The sequence below is a fragment of the Miniopterus natalensis genome, chromosome 2, assembly GCF_054644295.1.
Source record: "Miniopterus natalensis isolate mMinNat1 chromosome 2, mMinNat1.hap1, whole genome shotgun sequence".
Taxonomy (NCBI): Eukaryota; Metazoa; Chordata; class Mammalia; order Chiroptera; family Miniopteridae; genus Miniopterus; species Miniopterus natalensis.
The window spans coordinates 105,355,734-105,377,181 of record NC_142082.1 but is presented as its reverse complement, the minus strand read 5'-3'; the positions used below and the strand labels follow the sequence as shown (position 1 = coordinate 105,377,181).

General features: G+C 36.3%; 1 protein-coding gene across 20 annotated transcripts in view; it reads left to right on the top strand.

The window, feature by feature from the left end:
• The window catches only part of WNK1 (WNK lysine deficient protein kinase 1), a 145,833-nt gene that overhangs the window by 19,137 nt on the left and 105,248 nt on the right, over nucleotides 1–21,448 (top strand). The window lies entirely within an intron of this gene.

The following is a 21,448-nucleotide window of genomic DNA, read 5'->3' as shown; positions in this document are numbered from 1 at the left end:
TCATTGATTGGCTGCCTCCTGCTCACCCCGGACCGGGGATCAAGCCGGCAACCCGGGCATGTGCCCTGACTGGGAATCGAACCTCAATTGCCTGGATCCTAGGTCGACCCTCAACCACTGAGCCACGCTGGACTGGACTACTTTTTTTTTTAAACCAATAAAGATATATTTAAAAAAATAAATAAATAAACCAAAGATGAACCTTCATTGACACATCATAACGAAAAGTCTGTAGTTTTCCTTAGAGTTCACTCTTGGTGGTGTACATTCTATGGGTTTGGACAGGCATATTTTTCCATATATCCATCATTATATCATACAACGTATTTTCACTGCTCTAAAAATCTTCTGTGCTCTCCCTATTCATCCTTCTATCACTCTGACCCCTGGCAACCACTAATCTTTGTTACATCTCTGTAGTCTTTCCTTTTCCTGAATGTCATGTAGTTGAAATCATATAGTACATGTAGCCTTTTCAGATTGTCTTCTTGCACTTAGTAAATGCAGAAAAGTAACCAGTAATTCTGTGTTTGAGTCATAATTGTTGGCTAGAATGTTTACAAAGACCTAGTCACAAAGAGCAGATGATCGTTCAGAAGTGTTGAAGATAAAGGATTGGACTAAGTGACCCTTTTATTACTACTATTTTGTGATGTGTTGAGAATTATGTGCATAGTTATACTTATTGCATGATATGCAGTGTTACTTTTAGTTACTATCCTCATTGGATAAAATCAGTCAGCATCTATGCCTTTCATTTGCAGTTTTTAAATAGCTGAAGAGTTAGATTTGTTTCTGCATGAAAGACAAGATTTTATCATGGAATTAGATGCTTGTATTACTTTGGACAAAACATAGTCTACTAGAATTTTGAGATGGAGCTAGATATGGTCTACTATGGAACTATTATCCAGCTCTGTAATTTCTTAAGTATTACAATATTAATACTTGATTTGAAGAAACATAGTGAAATCTGTGCTTGCTATAAGTATATTTCTTTTGAAATGACAAGCAGTAAATATTTAGTATCAAAGTTTACTGTAGTTGCTCAATGAAACAAATATTAATAATACATGGTAGCTATTTTAAAAAATAATTTACCACAGACTCAGGAAACTTTAAACTGTTTACCTTCCAGAAACTTACAGTATTTTTCATCTGTCTTTGTGTCCTGTTGAGATATGTCAGAATTGTACTATTTAAGCCTTGAGTGGTACTTAATTTCGAATTGTAGCCACAGGTAAATATGACTGACTCATAGTTCAAAACTTTTAGCGGTGAATATCTTGTTAGTTGCTTTAGAAGGATTTCAAGCCCCACTTCTTATTTAGTGCTCTAACTAGAAATCTGTAAGTAGCTGGCTCATGGTTTCCTAATGTTTTAAATTAAGTTGGAATGATCTTCCAACTTAAGTGATTTCACATCTTTGCTTATAATTAGGGTTAAATTTTGTTTATACTGTTTACTTGAGCTGTGAGAAACCAGAAGAGGGCTATTATAGTATTTAATATTTAGATTTGATGCTTTGAGTTTTTAAAAAAATCTTATAAAGATGTTAAGATTTGTATAGATACGCTAGTGGTAAGATATTTTTAAAAATTAAATATTACACATAACATAAACCTAGAAAAGTTAACATATTATGACTACTTGATTATCATAGTGGGTAAGTAATTTGTTATTAAAAAGTGATTTGTGGAAATTAGAAGGAAACAGTCATTGTGCTAACACTCGTGATTAGGGCTTGAGATTATGAATGACTTAATAAAATAACATGGGACAGGACATGTCCACTTTTTAAAGAGATTAACATAACCAAGCTATGGAACAAATGAAAGATTTTAAGAAAGAAAACCACTAGGTTTATATTTTTTAAACAATGTTTGAAGTCTGATTCCCACACCTCTCCTCTCACCCCTCTCAGTTCAGGGAGACAGCTTTTTCTTCTGTTAAAACTGCCACTGACTGTATTTCTCTTAACAGTGATGATCATATTGTCACTCTTTCTCAAGAGTTGAATGATACTTTCAACTTATTTTCATTATATTTTAGAATAATTAGTGAGTGGACTTTGGCAGCTCATATTTGGCATGTGAGTGGTACTTGCTTTCAGATTTACAGTTCCCGGTTTGGAAATTAATCTAGGTTATAAACATTGTTGTGAATATAATTTACAAATATACTCATAACACATATATAGTTATTTATAAATTCCCTTAGTCTCTAAAAGAAAAATTCATATGCAGACTTGTGAATTGACTGAATTGTGGAATAAAAATATTGGATTTTTAAATGTCTCTACTATACTGCAGTTTTGAGAAATAAAGAATAACTAAGACATTTTCTCTTTTTTGGGTGTGAAGGACACTACCTTAGCCTCTATTTCCTCTTCCCTGCATTTGTTTGAAATTCCTATGTACTTCTTTGATTTGACTAGTTATCATTAGTCTCAGAAATCCGAAGAAATAACTTCATATCTGCCATTTCTAATATTTAGTAATTTTAAAATCTGGAAATTTGTTGGAAATCATTAACGGAATTGTTTAAGGGTAAATAAAGTTTTTTTTTATAGTTTTTTTTTTTTTAAAAATATGTCTTTATTGATTTCAGAGAGAGGAAGGGAAAGGGAAAGCGAGAGATAGAAACATCAGCGGTGAGAGAATCACTGATCGGCCGCCTTCTGCATGGCCCCTACTGGGGATCGAGCCTGCAACCGGGGCGTGTGCGCTGATCAGGAATTGAACCTCGATCTCCTGGATCATAGGTCAATGCTCAACCGCTGAGCCACTCTGACTAGGCTAAAGTTTTTTATAGAAATAATTTGAGGTACTTTTTTAGGTTCTTAGCAAGTAATGTTAAGACTTTATTATTCCTATCAGGAGACGATGTAGAAACAAATCTTTGCTTTATTTATGAAACAGTGATAATCTGCTCTCACCTGCAGTGTTTAATTTTTTTAGCTGTTTGTAGAGAGGTCACCTTTGTTTAGTCTTTAGTTCTTACATGCTAGACTTCAGTCCTTATATGCTTCTTTTCTTACTGACTTCAGTTTTTGGTGAAGATTTATTTGTCAAGAGATGGGAATGAAGTATTTTGCATAAACTTCGAAGTTTTACTGTTTTTAAATGAGACCTCTTAAAATATTTATAATGTCTAATACTGAGTGAAGTACACAGATTACAAAAATATGGTCTAATGTGGATTTTATAGTACTTTGGTTTTAAAATTTGGACAGAATATAGAAATTTAGGAAAATTGCAGTTATATTATGGCCCCAGCCATGCATTTTCAAAAGCAGTGTGTTGCATTCCTAAAGCTAATGTATTGCATGCACTACTGAGCATAATGGGAAAAGGAAAGTGCCATAAAAAGCTAAGTACCAAGTAACTAGCTGGAAAAAGCTCTTAATGGGAGAGCTGGTATGGTCATTAATCTGGCAGAGTAGTACTTGAGGAAATGGTTCCATGTGTTAAACTGCAATTTCTTTTAGTTATTAGAGACCAAAATAGGAAATTCAGAATTAGCACTTAAACTCTGATACCGTTTTTTTAAAAGTGTCTTTCTGCCACCCAGTTTAGTGCAAAGAGAATTAGAATGGGAGATTTGGTTCTAATGCTAATTACAGAAGAATGACCTTGGGTAAGTAAGTATGTTGTCTTACTAGTAAAGCAAGTAGTAGAATTGTTTAAGGATCCTTTCAGCTTATCCTCTTGAACAATCAAAAAGGAGGATTTTTACTTTGATTTAGTCTGATTTCCCCTAACACTCCTCCAGTTACTAAATATAAAGTAGATTTGCTCTAGATAGACTACTTTGCAGTAGTTTTCAAACCTTTTTTGAGTGAGACACATTCTAAGAATTAAATTTTACATTATGACCTAGTACATACACACATAAAAGAAAAGTTTCACAAAATATTTAACTTTTCTAGGGATGAGTTATGTTTTCTGTTCTGTATTATTAAAAAAAAAAAGTCTACTTACAATCCTGTTTTTGAAAAAATACTTCATGTAGAGTTTAAACTTGAAATTAGATCTTTTTTTTTTTCTACTTAACTAGTTAAATCAAGCAGCAAGTTATGAAATATTTGCCACAAAATAAAAATGTAGCAGCTATATGAATTTTAGCTCCTGCCATTGTTTGTTAATCATAACATGAACTGTGAATAGTGTTTATTCTTAGGAAGGGAACAAATGATGATGATTTTAAATAACAGCTTAAGTTAGGCACATACAGAATTCTACAGTTGCTGGTTTATAATGTAGATAATCTAATGATTTGTTAGTTTTATTTCTACTTTTTATTATTTAGTCCTTTATTAATAGATACAATACTGGCATTCACTGTAACAAACCAGTGGGACTAAAATTGTTCAGCACCTTTTTGGATTTGAGTTTTTAAAACGTATTTTGTGGTTAATTTAAATGAGTTTTCTGCTTTTGTGTTCTAACCACGAAGATAAATTTTGTAAAAAAACTTGCCAATCTTCTAGTTCTATCAGGTTCCTTTCTTCTCCCACTCCATGATTGAGTTCTCATGGGATTTGTGTCTTTTTAAATCTAAGAATTAATATAAAATTTTCTGGGAATATTAATATTTGTGTGACCCTGGACATCCCACTCACCTAAATTCTGAGCCTTTTTCCTCATCTGAAAATGATAACTTGTACACTTTACTGGGAATATTTTAAGTAACAAAGAAATAAAAAATGTACTATACTCATAGTATGATGTAAAATTTTATATAATTTTAAGTCATTGTTTAGACTAGACTTTAGAATTAACTTCTGAGGTTTTTGGCTTAAAATGACACTAAAAGTTCATGACCTAATTATCATTTGTTTAAAGGCTTTGAATCCTGAATTCTATGAGAAAATAATAGAAGCAGTGACATAGCTGACTATTTAATCTGGCAAGTTTATAACAGTGCCACCTACTTGTTCTGTAGTACATCTCATTAAATTCTTTCAGTAATCCCATACGTAGTATGTGTTATCTCTTTTTTATTATTTCTATTTCTATTTTTCTTTTTCTTTTCCCTTTTTTTTTAAAAAATGTATCTTTATTGATTTCAGAGAGAGGAAAGGAGAGGGAGAGAGAGAGCTAGAAACATCAATGATGAGAGAGGCATTGATCGGCTGCCTCCTACACGCCCCGACTGGGGATCGAGCCGACAGAGCATGTGCCCTGACCGGGAATCAAACCCCGATCACCTGGATCCTAGGTCGACGCTCAACTACTGAGCCATGCTCGGCTGGGCTGTTATCTCTTTTTTAGATGAGGAAACCCAGGGAACTATTTGGAATAATGTTTCTAAAATTGGGGATCCTCATGGAGCTTAGTTGTGTATCATTAAATATATCGCTTTGGGATTCCCAAATTTGTGAAATTAATTAGAATTTAGAAATCTAATTAAAATCTGAGGAAAACAAATGTCCTAAATCAGCACTGTTCAATAAAATATGTGTACCACGTTTGTAGTTTAAATTTTCTAGTAGCCCATTAAAAAAAAATGCAAGCGGAATTAATGCATATCTCCAAAGAAGACATACAGATGGCCAAGAGACATATGAAAAAATGCGCAAAGTAGCTTATAATCAGAGAGATGCCAGTTAAAATGACAATGAGGCATCACCTCACACCTGCCAGAATGGCTACCATCAACAAATCAACAAATGACAAGTGCTGATGAGGATGTGGAGACAAGGGAACCCTATCTAGTACACTGCTAGTGGGATTGTAGACTGGTGGTGCAGCCACTATGGAAAACAGTATGGAGTTTCCTCAGAAACTTAAAAATGGAACTGCCATTTAACCCAGTGATCCCACTTCTGGGAATATTTCCTAAGAACCCTGAAACACTAATCAGAAAGAGTATATGCACCCCTATGTTCATAGCAGCACTATTTACAATAGTTAAGATCTGGAAACAGCCCAAGTGCCCATCAGTAGATGAGTGGATAAAAAAGCTGTGGTACATTTACACCATGGAATACTATGCAGCTATAAAAAAGAAGGATCTCTTACCCTTTGAGACATCGTGGTGGGACCTGGAGAGTATTGTGCTAAGTGAAATAAGCCAGTCAGAGAAAGACAGATATCATATGATCTCACTTAAATGTGGAATCTAGTGAACAGAATGAACTGATGAACAAAAATAGATCCAGAGACATGGAAGCATGCAACAGACTGATGAATCTCAGAGGGAAGGGGAGAGGAGGAGAGATTAGCGAAAGAACTTATATGCATAACCCATGGATACAGACAATAGTGCAGTGAAGGCCTGAGGAGGGGCTAGGAAAGTGGCGGAGGGGATCAATGTGGGGGGGGGGGAAGGGACACCTATAATACTTTAAACAATAAAGATGAATTTTTAAAAAATGAAATTATTTGCTCCAAATATATATTATATATTTTTTTATTATTTATTTTTATATTTAGAGGAAGGGAGAGGGAGAGAGCAAAACATCAGTTGGCTGTCTCCTGCATGCCCCCTATGGGGATCAAGCCCGAAACCTGGGCATGTTCCCTGACTGAGAATCGAACTGGCAAACTTTCGGTACACAGGACGATGCCCAGACAACTGAGCCACACCTGCCAGGGATATACATATATGTTTTAGTTTGACTTTTTTATTTTTTTAAATATGTCTTTATTGATTTCAGAGAGAGGAAAGGAGAGGGAGAGAGGGATAGAAACATCAGTGATGACAGAGTCATTGATCGGCTGCCTCTTGCATGCCCCCGACTGGGGATCGAGCCTGCAACCTGGGCATGTGCCCTGACCGGGAATCGAACCCCGATCGCTGGATCCCCGATCGCTTGGATCCTAGGTCGATGCTCAACCACTGAGCCACGCCCAGCCGGGCTAGTTTGACTTTTTAAAAAATTTTATTTTTCAATTACAGTTGACATTCAATATTATAGACATTTATATAAGTTATGAAGTGATTCTCCCTGATAAGTCAAGTACCCACCTAACACCATACATACTTATTACAATATTATTGACTGTATTCCTTATGCTGTACTTTATGTCCTGTGACTGTTTCATAACTTCCCATTTGTACTTCTTAATCCCTTCACCTTTTTCACCCAGCCCCTAACTCCCCTCCCATCTGATAGCCATCAGTTTGTTCTCGGTATCCATGAGTCTGTTTCTGTTTTGTTTATTTTGTTCTTTAGAGTCTACACATAAGTAAAATCATATGGGGTTTGTCTTTCTCTGCCTGACATATTTTACTTAGCATAATATCCTCCAGAGCCATCCATGTTGTCACAGATGGTAAGATTCATTCTTTTTTATGGCTGAGTAATATTCCACTGTATATATATGTACTACAACTTCTTTGATCAATCATCTATTGATGGACACTTAGGTTGCTTCCATATCTTGGCTGTTATAAATAATGCTGCAGTGAATATAGCAATGCATATATCTTTTAGAAAGGTAGTGTCTTGAATTTTTTTGGTTAAATACCCAGATGTGGAATTGCTGGGTTATAGGCAGTTTCATTTTTAATTTTTGAGGCATTCAGATTTTTTCATAATGGCTTCACTGATTTGCCTTCCTCTGATAATTAGTCGCAATGAGTATCTTTTCATTTGTCTGTTGGCCATCTGTGTGTCCTCTTATGTCCTCTTTGGAGAAATGTCGACTCAGGTCCTCTGCTCATTTTTAAATTGGATTGTTTGGTTGTGTTTTTTTTATATTAAGTTGTATGAGTTCTTTATATATTTTGGCTCAAGGTATCTTTTGATTTCTTTCTTGATCTCATTGTTAACCCATTCATTGCTTAGTAGCATGTTATTTAGTCTCCATGTCTTTCTGTGTTTTTCAGCTTTCTTCCTGTAGTTGATTTCTGCTCACATGCCATTGTGGTTGGAGAATATGCTTGATATAATTTCAGTCTTCTTAAATTTATTGAGACTTGTTTTGTAGCCTAACATGGACTATCCTGGGAAATGTTACATGTGTGCTGCAAAAGAACGTAGCTTTGAGCTGAAATGTTCTTCTCTCGTCCATTCAGCTACCCTATGTCTTCTGATTGGAGCATTTAATCCATTGACATTTAAAGTAATTATTGATAGTATGTAATTACTGCCATTTTATTCTTATTTATGATAATTTCCCCCCCCCATCTCTTAAAGAAAGCTCTTAATCATTTCTTGCAGTACTAGTTTAGTTTGTTTTTCTTGTCTGGGAAGCTTTTTATCACTCCTTCAATTCTATATGGTAGTCTTGCTGGGTAGAGTAATCTTGATTGTAGTTCCTTGCTTTTTATCACTTTGGACATTTTGTACCAATCTCTTCTGGACTGCAAAGTTTCTTTTGAGAAATCAGCTGACAGTCTGTTGGAGCTCTCTTGTATGTAACTAACTGCTTTTCTCTGGCTGCTTTTAAGATTCTCTCTTTGTGTTTAACCTTTGGTATTTTAATTATGATGTGTCTTGATGTGGGCCTCTTTGGGTTCATCTTGTTTGGAACTCTGCACTACCTAGACTTTTGTGTCTATTTCCTTCACCAGGTTAGGGAAGTTTCTAGTCATTATTTCTTGAAATAAGTTTTTGATCGCTTGTCTCTTCTCCTTCTAGTAACCCTCTGATGCAAATATTGGTATTCTTGGTGTTGTCCCAGAGATTCCTTAAACTAGTCTCATTTTCTTGATTCTTTTTTCTTTTTGCTGTTCTGATTGGGTATTTCTGCTACCTTGTCTTCTAAATTGCTGATTTTATCCTCTGCTTCATTTCCTCTGTTGGTGATAGCTTCTAGTGTATTCTTCATTTCAGTTATTGTATTCTTCATTTCTAACTTGTTCTTTTTTTATGGTTTCTATGCCCTTTTTTTCTGTTTACTAAATCTTGTTGAATTTCTTTCTGAGTTCATCTATTCTTCCCCTGAGTTCATTGAGCAGCTTTATAACAAGTGTTTTGAACTGTGTATCTGGTAGATTGTTTTCCTTTATTTCATTCAGTTCTTTTTCTGGAGTTTTGACCTGTTTACTTTGGGACCTGTTTCTTTTTCTTTTCATTTTGGCTGCCTCTCTGTGTTTGTTTCTATGTACTAGGTAGTTCTGCTAGTCTCCCAGTCTTTGCAGGGTGACTTTATGTAGTAAGTATCCTTTGGGGCTGAGCCCAGTCACACAGTCTCCCTTTTCACTTGAGGTGGGTGCTCCAGGAATGTCTTTTACATAGCAGGTCCTCGAATAACATTGTTTTGTTCAATGTCGTTTTGTTATAATGTTGATGAGATGTCATAGGAACTTAACTCTTGTTTATATCAATTAGCTTATGGTAAAATTGGTTTTGTTATATGTTGTTTCACTTAAAGTGGCATAACCTATTTACTACGTTAAGTGAAGATTTACTATACTTGAATAATTGTACTTTTCATCAATATAAAATATTCATTGTCTCAATTTTTTTACTTAAATTTCCCCTTTTATATAGTTATTCCTTTATCAGCATTTATCTCATTTATTTCTGCATCCTCTTCCTGTATCATTTTAATTTTGATGTTTCTTATAAACAATACTTAGCTAGATTTAAAAAGGGGAGATAAAGCCTGTTCCAAAGGTCTCTTTTAATAGAGGACTAACCTGTTCACACTTACAGTAGTAATTGATGTGTTTGGAGTTGGTCTTCTTCCTGCTTTCTGAGTGGTTATTTCTGTCTTTCCTTTCTTTAGCCTGATTTTCTTCGATGCATTTTGATCCCTAGTGGTATGTTACACATTTTTTTATTATTCAAATGATTACCATAAAATTTATTTTGAAATCTTAACATTTTAGAACTAGATTGTTTTAAAAAATAATACTATTTCTCTTATATTTTAGGTGGTATTGTATAATAAATAAAAAGAGCACAGATTCTAGATTAAGACAGGCTGTGCTTGGATCTTGGCTTGGCTTTGCTACTTTTTGATGGTGACTCTCTTGTGTCTCTGTTTCTCCGTCCTTAAAGAGGGGATAATAACAGTACCTACCTCACAGGGGTGTTATTAGGTTTACCTATGTTAATATGTGTAAAGCACTGACACATAGTAAGGACTCAATAAATGTTATTATCATTATTAGCTGTCAGTTATTAAGAAAAGCTTGAAACTGCATTAGTTAGCATAGTTCTTGGGAGTCCCAGTAGTTGCTTGGTTCTTAATCTGTATTTGTTTTCATATTGTTTTAAGAAATTCACCTTTATTCTTTTTACAATTCTGTTTTCATTATTCTGTAGTGTGTGTAGGCTGTCTACAGTACAAACTCAAGTCTATCATCTGTTCAGCTGAGTTTTCTACTTTTATTTCTTTCACTTTTACCTTTGTTTGTGTACTCTTTCTTTCTCCTTCTATCCTTCCTTAACCTCTGGATAGGTTCTACCAAAAAATGTTAACATCTTGGATGGTGTCATGATGTCATGGTTATCTGTATGCTTTAATTACGTGTGGGTGTGTGTGTGTGTGTAATTTGGGTGTGAGGGATAGTGTATCAGTCAGGGTTCTCCAGAGAAAAAAAGTAGCAGATATCCAGTCCCACAGGGTTGAGGGCGCAATCCCATAAAACTGCTCCCACTCCCATTTCAGATGCCAATTGCAAGTCCAGGTTGTTACCTATGTTTCTGTGGCCGGCTATAAGTTAGAAGTTTCAACGATCCCCTCATCAGGTTTGATTAATTTGCTGGAACAGTTCACAAAACTCAGGAAAACATTTACTACTATGTAATTGGTTTATTAAAAGCATATAACTCAGGCCCTAGTCAGTTTGGCTCAGTGGTTAGAGTGTCAGCGTGCAGACTGAAGGGTCTAGGGTTCAATTCCAGTTAAGGAGACGTACTAGTTGCAGGCTCGATCCCCATCCCCCAGTTGGGCTTGTGTGGGAGGCAGCCATTTGATGTGTCTTTCTCACATTGATGTTTCTCTCTCTCTCTTTCCTTCTCTCTCCTCCCCTCCCACTCTCTGAAAAGAAATTAAAAAAATCTCCTCAGGTGAGGATTAAAAAAATAAAAATATAAATAAAAGGATATAACTCAGGAACAGCCAGATGACAAAAATGCATAGGGCAAGGTATGGGCAAAGCGTACGGAGCTTCCATGCTCTCTCCAGTGTGCCACCCCCCCACCTCCACATGTTCCCTCACCCAAAAACTCTCCAAACCCAGTCCTTTTGGGGTTTTATGGAGGCTTCATTACATAGACATAATTGATTAAATCATTGTCCATTGGTGATTGAACTCAATTTCCAGCCCTTCCCTTCCTCCCTAGGAGGTTGGGGGGTGACGCTGAAAGTTCCAATATTTTAATCACAGAACTCAGCAAGCAGCCACCATTCTTAGGTTACCAAGAGTCTTTCCAAAAGCCACATCATAAATATAACAAAAGATAATTTTTAAATTGTTTGTATCACTTAGGAAATTCCAAGGGTTTAGGAACTCTGTGCCAAATACATATTTCTTACTATAATTCACAATATCACATATTATGGATTTATTTCATTTCAAGGAATAAGCTTATATGATTATTGGGGCTGGCAAGTCTGAAATCCCCAGGGCAGGGCTGGCCATCAGGTTGGAAACTCTTGCAAGACCTGATACTGCAGTCTTGAGACAGAATTTCTTCCTCAGAAAGCTTAGTTTTGCTCTTATTGCCTTTCAAATAATTGGCAAGACCCACCCAATTATTGAGGATAATCTAATTACTTAAAGTCAACTGATAGTAGGTATTAACCACATCTACAAAATCCCTTTACAACAACATTAATGTTTGATTGATAAGTGGGTCCTATAACCAAGTGGACACCTACAGGCAAGTGGACACATTAAACTGTTTAGATGGTCATACTGTTTCAGGATCGATTGTCCTTACCCATCAGCCTCTTGAAATTAAAAACAAAAGTTATTTATTGTGGGTAATACCACAGGAAAGTTAAGCATTATCCAGATTTTTAGTAAAATACAGTTTATAGTTATACCTTGCTAACATGAAGTCAACTTATGTACCCATGAATTGACTTCCAAGTGAAAAAAGCCTATAATGCTGTTACTGGAAATGACTGTTCCTAGAATAGCCAGCAAAAGCCGACACTCACACAGTGTCTGAAATGTATTACATATGGAAGAGTAACCTATTGAAAAATGGATGAGACCAACATTAAATCCCGTACATCTATTTGGTGCCAGTAATTAATAGTTGTTTAGACTTGAACCTTTGTTTATAACACTTTCTGTAGGACTGCTTATTAGTTGAATGTTCAGAGATGAAGACCACATGTTCTCTTCAATTAAGACATAATAATGAAAGAGAATACTAAGCTTATATTATATCTTTGTTGGTAAAATTAGGGGTGAAAGAAAGGATAGTGAAACTGCAATAGAAATAGATTGGGAGGTTAGTAGGTAAGATTCATAGGCAGCCCATAACTTTGGGAGAGGGTGTTTTTTTGTTGATGGCACCAAACAGAGCTGCTGATTTATGATAAAGATTCATAAATCTAGAAAAAATAGTAGTACAAAGCCCTCAGTGGTTTTCCATTCTAGTTATTAAGTGAGAAGCATGACAGTATACTAGGTATAGATAGTAACATTAAAGAATAAAATAAAAACCACAGAATGTTTTGCTGTTTAAGCATAACCTTTAACCAATATAGTATGGTGTGGTAAATGATACATCCTACTAGTCATAAAATTTAGTTTCTGTCCTCAATTCTACTACCTGTATTAGTCTTCCTTTCTCTATTCAGTGCTCAGGTTAATTGTATCACTTTTGCCTTCCATTTCCCTGAGATAGAAACTGTGTGGTTATAACTCAACTCTGTCTCTTCCCATTTCATTAAACCTATCTTTTCTCAGAAATGTCTCTCTTTTCTGTTCTCTCCTTTCATCTGTTGCCTTAATTAGGCCATCTCATGTTAATGTTTTGATAATCTAAACTGTTCAGCATTCAGCTCTGTAACCTTTGTGCTTCTATTCACACTACCCCATCCAGTCATACTTATAAATCTGTCATTTCCTATACTGCCGCCAGACTCATTTTTATGAAATAAAACTTCAGTTTCTGTTATTTGCTATTGCCTACAGTTGCATTTTCCTGACTAACATTTGGGAGTTGAGAACGCATATTGCATATTGTAGGTTCATAAGAATTCCCGCATTGCAAAAACCTGTTTAACTTTGATTTACCAATGTTTTCCAGATGTATTCGATACTCTTGTATGTCTTTTAACGTGCCAGAACAGTGCTTTGTGTAACAACATTTTGTGAAATCCTGGCCTGTTAAAAGATAAAGCCTAAATTCCTTAGCTTGCTCAGGTGTTTAGTCTTGCTCCAGCCAACATTTTTAGCCTCACCTACTTCCTACCTTAGCATACATTCACTAGCACAGTTATTCAAGGAATATATTGAGGATATTCCTTCAGCATAGACACTGTAAAGATCAAGAAGCCATTCTTTGCCTTTATGTTGTAAATAATCTTTGTGAGAAGTCGTGTGATAGTATTTTTTTAATGTTATTTTTGCTTTGATAAAATGTCTTCTGAAAGCATTGAGTGCAGAATATTTTTGGCTACAAGTAGCAGAAAATCAACTTTAATCAATAAAAACTAATAATCTTTCTTAAGAGGTAGGGCATTTCCAGTATGTTAATTCAGTTATGGCATTAAAGATCTCGTTGCCATTTTCAGCATGTATTTTAGACTGATGCTCTTATTTTCTCATTCCCAAGTATCACACGCATCTTGGACAGCATTCGGGAGCAGAAGAAACAGTTTCTCTCAGATTGTCTCATGTCTCACTGTCCAGAGTTATGGTCATGCCCATGCCTAAATCAAGTGCTGGAAATAAGACCTCTGTGATTGGCTTAGAGATTGGCTTAGGGAAATCATTATTTGTTCCCTAGGACCAGAAATAGGGCCTATACCATTCTTCTAGCACAGGATTGATACTTGAACCAAATAAGTTATTATGGTTAGCAAGATGAAGTGGGTTAGGGAATGGCTGGTAGACAATTGACAATGCCTGCTACTTAACTCAGTCTTGAGGGATGGGAAGGAAGTAGTAGAGTAGAAGGAAACAACTTTGTGGATAAAGTGATTTTTAACCTGAGTTTTGTGGACTAGAGGAGATTAATAGGAAGACTTTTCCTTATCTTTTTAAGCCATCCTCACTGTTGCTTGTGTTTTCCTTTTTAAGAATAAGAAGCATGTCTAACGTATTTCCCTAGGAATGTATCTTGACCTGTGTATGTGTGTGTAAAAGCTGTGTCATGGACTGACTTAAAAGGAACATGCAGCAACCAGTTTAGGTGAATGAAACATGATCTGTGAAATAAAGGCCTTGTAGGAAACTGCTCATCACACTGTTTTAAAAGGACAGATCTTTTGATGTCCCATACCTTAGTGTTAACTTTTTTTTTAAACATTGGGAGATACGAGTTTACAGCCTGTTATTTGGTTTAGTTTTTATGCTCTCCCTCCTTCCCTTCTCTTCCCTATCTTCATTTCCTTCTTTTCTCTTTTTTTGGAATGGAACTTGAGTACATCTTTTCATTCTCTCTGCCTGATCTTGTTCTAATTTTAGAGATAAAGATGTAGAAGTCCAAAAAGATTAAATGATTTTTTCCAGACCACTTTGGCTAATAGAGCTAGATTTAGAAGTCAGATTGTTTAAGGAAATGAATTGCAGGTGTAGTAGAAAACTAAGGGAAGTGTATTATATTAAGATTCTATAGACAATTGTCTTATGATCTTTTTAAACCCAGGAGAGCCTGATATTTTAGGGATATAAAACTTTTTGTTAGGATTGATGGGTGGTTATAAATTTTGTGGATGTCATAGTACCACAGTATATAGCAGTAATTAAATAGCACACTTGGAAAATAAATTTATAAATGTCAGTAACAGATTTTTACTATGCTTTATTAAAAAATTATCAACATATAAAAAAGGTCTTTCTTGTAACCAAAAAAAAAAAAAAAGTAATTCCTGCATGAATAGTGAGACCTATCTGGAAATTTTCATGTATATACACAAATTTTAGCAATATCAGAATGCTGTTATAAATATTGGTTCTTTGTAACACATGATAAGAACTTTGTGTACAACATAGTCCTTAACTTACCTAAAACCTAGATCTGTGCTTTTCTGTAATTCCTGGTTTAAGTTTATACTTTACCCAAGAGATACTGTGAGAGCTTCTTATAGTATATAATATATATTGTACATATGTACTTGAGTTTCTTTTTTTTAAAAAAAGGTTTCATTTCATAGGTAACTTGCCACTCTAACATGGTAAGACATTTTAGTTCATCAGGTATTTATTAATGATTCACTTTGTGAAAGATATTGAGGAGGGCAGATAGGATTGTGTTTACAGCACAGGACATAACTTAGCTCAGGACATTGCACTTAAAAATATAACATTAACTGTTAATGTGATTGGTATGCCCTTTCCTGATAATTTTCTTTCCATTTCTAATCTTAAATTTGGGAAGGATGTTTGCTTTTTGTAGTCTTTTTATTTTTATACATATGGCAATGCAAGAGTCATTTGTTAGCGCAGCTTTAAAAACACTTCATAATATAGTTGACCCTGAACAACCTGGGAGTTAGGTGCATCCCTGAAAACCCACATATAACTTTTGACTCCCCAAAAATTGAACCACAGTTGTCCCTTGGTATTGTTGGGATGGGGATAGGGAGAATTGGTTCCAGGATTCCGGTGCATACCAAAATTCAGGAATGCATAGATTAGTGCTTAGTTAGCCTTCTCCATTCGTGGATTCCCAACTGTGGAGTGAAAATATGTTTTGGATCTGTGGTTTATTGAATCCTGGATGCAAACTCGGGGATATGGAGGGCCCACTGTGTATTGGGAAAAAAAAATCCTCATAAAAGTGGATCTGAACAGTTCAAACCCATGTTGTTCAAGGGTCAACTGTACTCACTCCCAAAGTTGGATGACCTGAAAAGTCTATAAAATTATAAATGAGAAAACATATTGGTCTTTAACCATCATATATTAAAATACCCACAAAAGAGCTAAATAGGAAATTTAGGACAAAAATAAGGACAATATTTCTCTATTCTATGGGTAGAAACATTGGAACTAATTATTCCAAATAAAAAGAGAGGTTGAAAACAGTTTATGAACTTCTATTATCTAAGTCATTTAAAATTGAGTGACAGTATAGTTTTAGGACTCTCTACACAGTCCCTTCTAAAAGAAATGGGCCATTTCTTTTCACTGTGTATATGTTCTTCTCTGGCACTGTCTGAGACCATAGGTTTGACTAAATATGGCAGTTCTCAAATCCACTTGATGGTGGTTTGTATTAGGAGAGATTTAACTTGCCATTGCAGTTTTTTTAATTGTTGAAAGTTTTACAGATGTCCCCTTCCCAGGATTTCACCATACAATTGTCTGTGTCCATAGGTTATGCATATATGCATATAAGTTGTTTGGTTAATCTCTTCCTACCCCCCCCCCCCCAACCTTTCCCTGCCCTACAGGTCAGTCTGTTGTATTCTTCAGTGTCTGTGGGTCTGTTTTGTTTATCGGTTTATTTTGTTCATTACACTCCATATAAAAGTGAGATCGTATGATATTTGTCTTTCTTTGCCTGGCTTATTTCACTTAGCATTATACTCAAAAAGAAAGTTAAAAAAAAGTGAAGTGGCATCGACGCTGCAGAATTTAGTGCCTCCTGGCAGCTCTCTTTAGATCCTGCTCTTCTGATGGCTGCCGCTGGCTTCCTGTGAGGTACTTAAGTGCTAACTACTGTCAGCAACTGTCCTTTGGCTTTCAGCAACCTATTAGCTCCAAGGGATCCATAGTTAGTGTCCCTCACCACTAGACTTGGCTATGCGTGGGCGGTGCCAAGCTGCACTCTAAGGCCAGTTTGTTAGTTAGCACAGGGCTGGGTCAGCAACCTTCTCCAGGTTCCCCCGACCCTGCCTCTCTGCTGGTCTTCGCCTGCCAGGCAGCCAGCCAGGCAGCCATCAGTCTTAATCACTCAGAAGTCCGTTTCTGAAAGGGCTTTAGGCGGAATCGGGAGTATAGACCTCTGAGTCTTCCTTGGTGGGGAGGTGCTGTTCAAGTTTCAGGGATAGCGGTGGGTGTGTTTCCCGTGCCAGTACTATTCCTCTGAGAGTGTCGCAGAATATTACTCTGCCCTCCGCTGGACAGAGATCCTTGTGTGCAGCCCAGTGGGATCAGCTGGAAATCTGAAGCTTCTCTCACCTCTCCCCTGCACTGGGGAAGCACCAGTCAGGTTCCTGCAATAGTGGGGTGGACGGCCCCATCCCCAATCCAGTCACTGATGTTTCTTGAGACTGTTCAAACTGGTAAGCTTGGCTGCTCCTATTACCTCTGCAAAGGTTGAAATGCAGGGCGTGGCGGGCTGTATAGCCTAGGGCAGAGTGGTTCCTGGGAGGGGCTAGCGCCTCTTTGGACAGACAGCTGTTTGGGTTTGGGGCGTACAACCGAATGCAGAACTCCTGGCTGCTGCTTCCCACCCCAGTCTCTCCTTAGGCGCCTCGAGTCCGCACTGCCCTCCCTCCTCCAAAGTCTCCCTGTGAGTAGCTACAGAGGAAACTCCTGTGGGCTCAGTTTAAAAATCAAAAACAAACAAAGGAAAGTATGCCGCTGGCTTTTTATCTCTGACCGGCTCAAAGCTCCGTGGCTGCCAGTAGCCCTGCAGCCTTTCTTGGCTCGATGTTTACTGGGCGGCTGGTCTCGGCTCTGGTGCTCTGGGTTGTGGAGCTGAGCCTGGATTCCCGGGTCTCTGTCTTCTCAGGGAAATAACCCTCTCTAGCAGAGAAATTCCTCCTCACTGTGGCCTGCTGCTCTTGGAAGCTGGGTCTGCCCCTCTCACCACCTCGCCCTTCCAACCAGTCTCCAGGTATTTTCTGTTTTCTGAACTTTCTTGATATGTCTACTCCTCAGCTGGACCTCAGTTGGTATTTATGGGTAAGTGTTCCCAACTTAGTTGTATTTCTAGTCTGGCCCTGGGAGGAGATGCAGGAAAGGTCTGTCTGTTGGGCTGCCATCTTCTCTCGCATTTGCCATTGTATTTAAAAGAAAAACAGCTTTATTGAGATAATTCACATACCATAAGAGTCATCCATTTAAAGTATACAATTCAGTGGTTTTTAATATATTCACGGAATTGTACAACCATCCTAACAATCAATTTTACAACATGTCATCACCCCCAAAAGAAAACCCATGTCTCCCCAGCCTCTCCAGCTGTGGGCAACCAGCAACCTACTTTCTGTCTCAATACATTTGCCTTCTTTAGACATTTTATATAAATGAAATAATACAACATATAAGGTCTTTTGTGACTGGCTTCTTTAATTAGCATAAAGTTTTCAAGATTCATCAATATTGTAACATGTATCAGTACTTCATTCTTTTTTATGGTTGAGTAATACTTCATTGTATGGATATACCGTATTTTATTTATTTATTCATCAGTTGACTGACAATTGTGTTGTTTACACTTTTTTGGTTATTATGAATAATGTTGCCATAGATGTTAATGTGGACATATACTTTCATTTCTCTTGGGCGTGTACTTTCATTTATATGGACATATACTTTTATTTCTCTAGGGCAGATACTGAATGTTGGAATTATTAGGTCATATGGTAACGGATATTTAATCTTTTGAGTCTGTTTTCTAACGTAGCTTCCCACCAACAAAGAAGGAGGGCTTGAATTTCTCTGCATCCTTGTCAATACTTGTTTTTGAATATCTCTCTAATTTAAGCTTTGAGTGGGTATGCAGGTGAAGTGGTATCTTATTGTGATTTTAATTGCATTTCCCTAATGATTAATAATGTTAAGCATCTTTGTGGCCTTTTGGAGATCTTTTCAGATCCTTTGCACATTTTAAAAATTGGGTTGTCTTTTTATTATTGTTAGGGTTGTGAGTATTCTGTATAGTCTGGATACAAGTCCTTTCTCAGAGATATGATTTGCAAACATTTTCTCCCATTTTGTAGGTTGTCTTTTCACTTTCTTGATAGTGTCCTTTAAGCACAAGAGATTTTAATTTCGATGTAGTCCAATTGATTTTTCTTTTGTGACTTGTCCTTTTGTTTTCATGTTTAAGAGATCATGTCAAACGGAAGCTTCACAAGGATTTACTCTTATGTTTTCTTCTGTCTGATAGTTCTAGCTCTTACATTTAGGTCGCTAACTCGCTTGAGTTGGTTTTTCTATATGGTGTGAGCAAGGGGGTCCAGTGTCATTCATTTGCAAGCCGATATCCAGTTGTCCCAGCACCATTTTTTTCCAAAGGACTATTTTTCCCTATATTGAATTACTCTGGTACCCTTGTTGAAAACCAATTGACCATAGATGTTAGGGCTTATTTCTGGACTTTACTTTTCATTCTGTTGATCTATATGTCTTTGCTTATGCCAGCACTGTGCTGTTTTGATTACTATAGTAGTAACTTTGCAGTAAGTTCTAAAATCAGGAAGTGTGAGTTATCCACCCTTGTTCTTGCTTTTCAAGACTGTTTTGGCTTCTTGGGTGCCTTGTATTTACATATGATCAGCTAGTCAATTTCTGCTCCCCAAAAGTGAGATTTTTAGGGTAAATTTTGGTAGGGACTGTATTGAATCTGAGGTCAATTTGATGAGTAAGTACTGTCATCCTACCAATATTAAGTTTTCTGAACCATGAGCATGGATGTCTTTCTGTTTACTTAGGTCTTTAATTTCTTTCAACAATGTTTTGTGATTTTTCAGCGTACAGGTTTTATACTACTATTGTTTAATTTATTCCTAAGTATTCTTTTTGATGCTATTGTGAATAAAATTGTTTTAAGTTTCAATTTTGGATTGATAAGTGTATTGAAACACTGCAGATATATAGAAATACAATTGATTTCGTGTATTGATCTTGTATCCTGCAACCTTTGCTGAACATTAGCTTTAATAGTGTTTTGTGGATTACTTAGGACTTTCTGTGTACAAGATCATGTTCTCTGTAAATACAATAAAACCTCAATATAATGGACTAATTCAGGCAATGGGGTGTCTGTTAAAGCCAAAGTCTATTATATAATAGATTTTATGAATGTGTATGTTAAAAAATTGACAAATTAGTTTACCTGTTTTTACTTATGTATACACATTTGTGTAACTAATATTATGTATGAAAAGTTTAATTTCACAGAAGTTTTCTATATGTATTACTGTAATTTTAAATTTATACTGAATAGGTCTAGTAAATGCGTGCATTCCACAGTCACTGGGAGTAAACAAATGCACATGGCTGGGGCGTGGCTTAGTGCAAGTCAGAACATCTGCTAACAGGTGTTAAAACTGCTGCAGAAAGTCATGTCATACCACAACAGAACCAATTACCACTTATGATGTGGTGTAATCACATGCTAATCATTCGCTGAACATTGTTTGTGAGTGGTGGTGATTCTTGGATTTAAATATGTCGACTATAGTTGTAGATATGTAATGTTTATTTATGTCGGCTAAATTACTACAGTGTTTTTTCCAACATATGGCCTATTTATTAAAATTTGTTAACTAACAGTGAATTAACAACAAAAATAACCTATTAATTTGATTATAAGCAGATCTTGGTTAAAAACATTTTAAAATTGACAGGGTGTTAATTTTCACATATGACATAAGGACCAGAAATGTTGTCCATTAAATACAAAGTCTGCTAAATTGAGGGCTGCAAAATTGAGGGTTTACTGTATAGTTTTACTTCTTTCTTTCTAATCTGAGTTTTTAAATTCCCCTTGCTCCCAGTTGTCCTACCTAGAATCTTCAGAACAATGTTAAAATAGAAGTGCTAAGAGCATACCTGCTTGTTTTGTGCCTGGTCTTGGGTGAAAGCATTTAGTCTTTTACCATTACGATTAAGTATGAAGTTAGCTGTGGGCTTTTTTAGGTGCCCTTTATCAGACTGAGGAAGTTCCCTTCCACACCTAGGTGGTTGTGTTTTTATCATGAAGGGTGTTGAATTTTGTTCAGTGCTTTTTCTGGGTCTACTGAGATGATCGTGTGGCTTTTGTATTCTGTTAATGTGGTATTTGACATTGGTTGATTTTCTTTCTTTTCTTTTTTTAAAAAAATATATCTTTATTGATTTCAGAGAGAGGAAAGGAGAAGGAGAGAGAGAGATAGAAACATCAATGATGAGAGAGTCATTGGGGATCGAGCCTGCAACCCGGGCATGTGCCCTGACCAGGAATTGAACCCCAATCGCCTGGATCCCAGGTTGACGCTCAACAGCTGAGCCACGCCCGGCCGGGCTGATTTTCTAATGTTAAATCAACCTTGCATTTCTGGGATAAATCCCACTTGGTCATAGAACAGAATCCTTTTTTCTTTTTTTTTAAAATATTTTTTTATTTCAGAGAGAGGAAGAGAGAGAGAAAGAAACATCAGTGATGAGACATTTATCAGCTGCCTCCTACACGCCC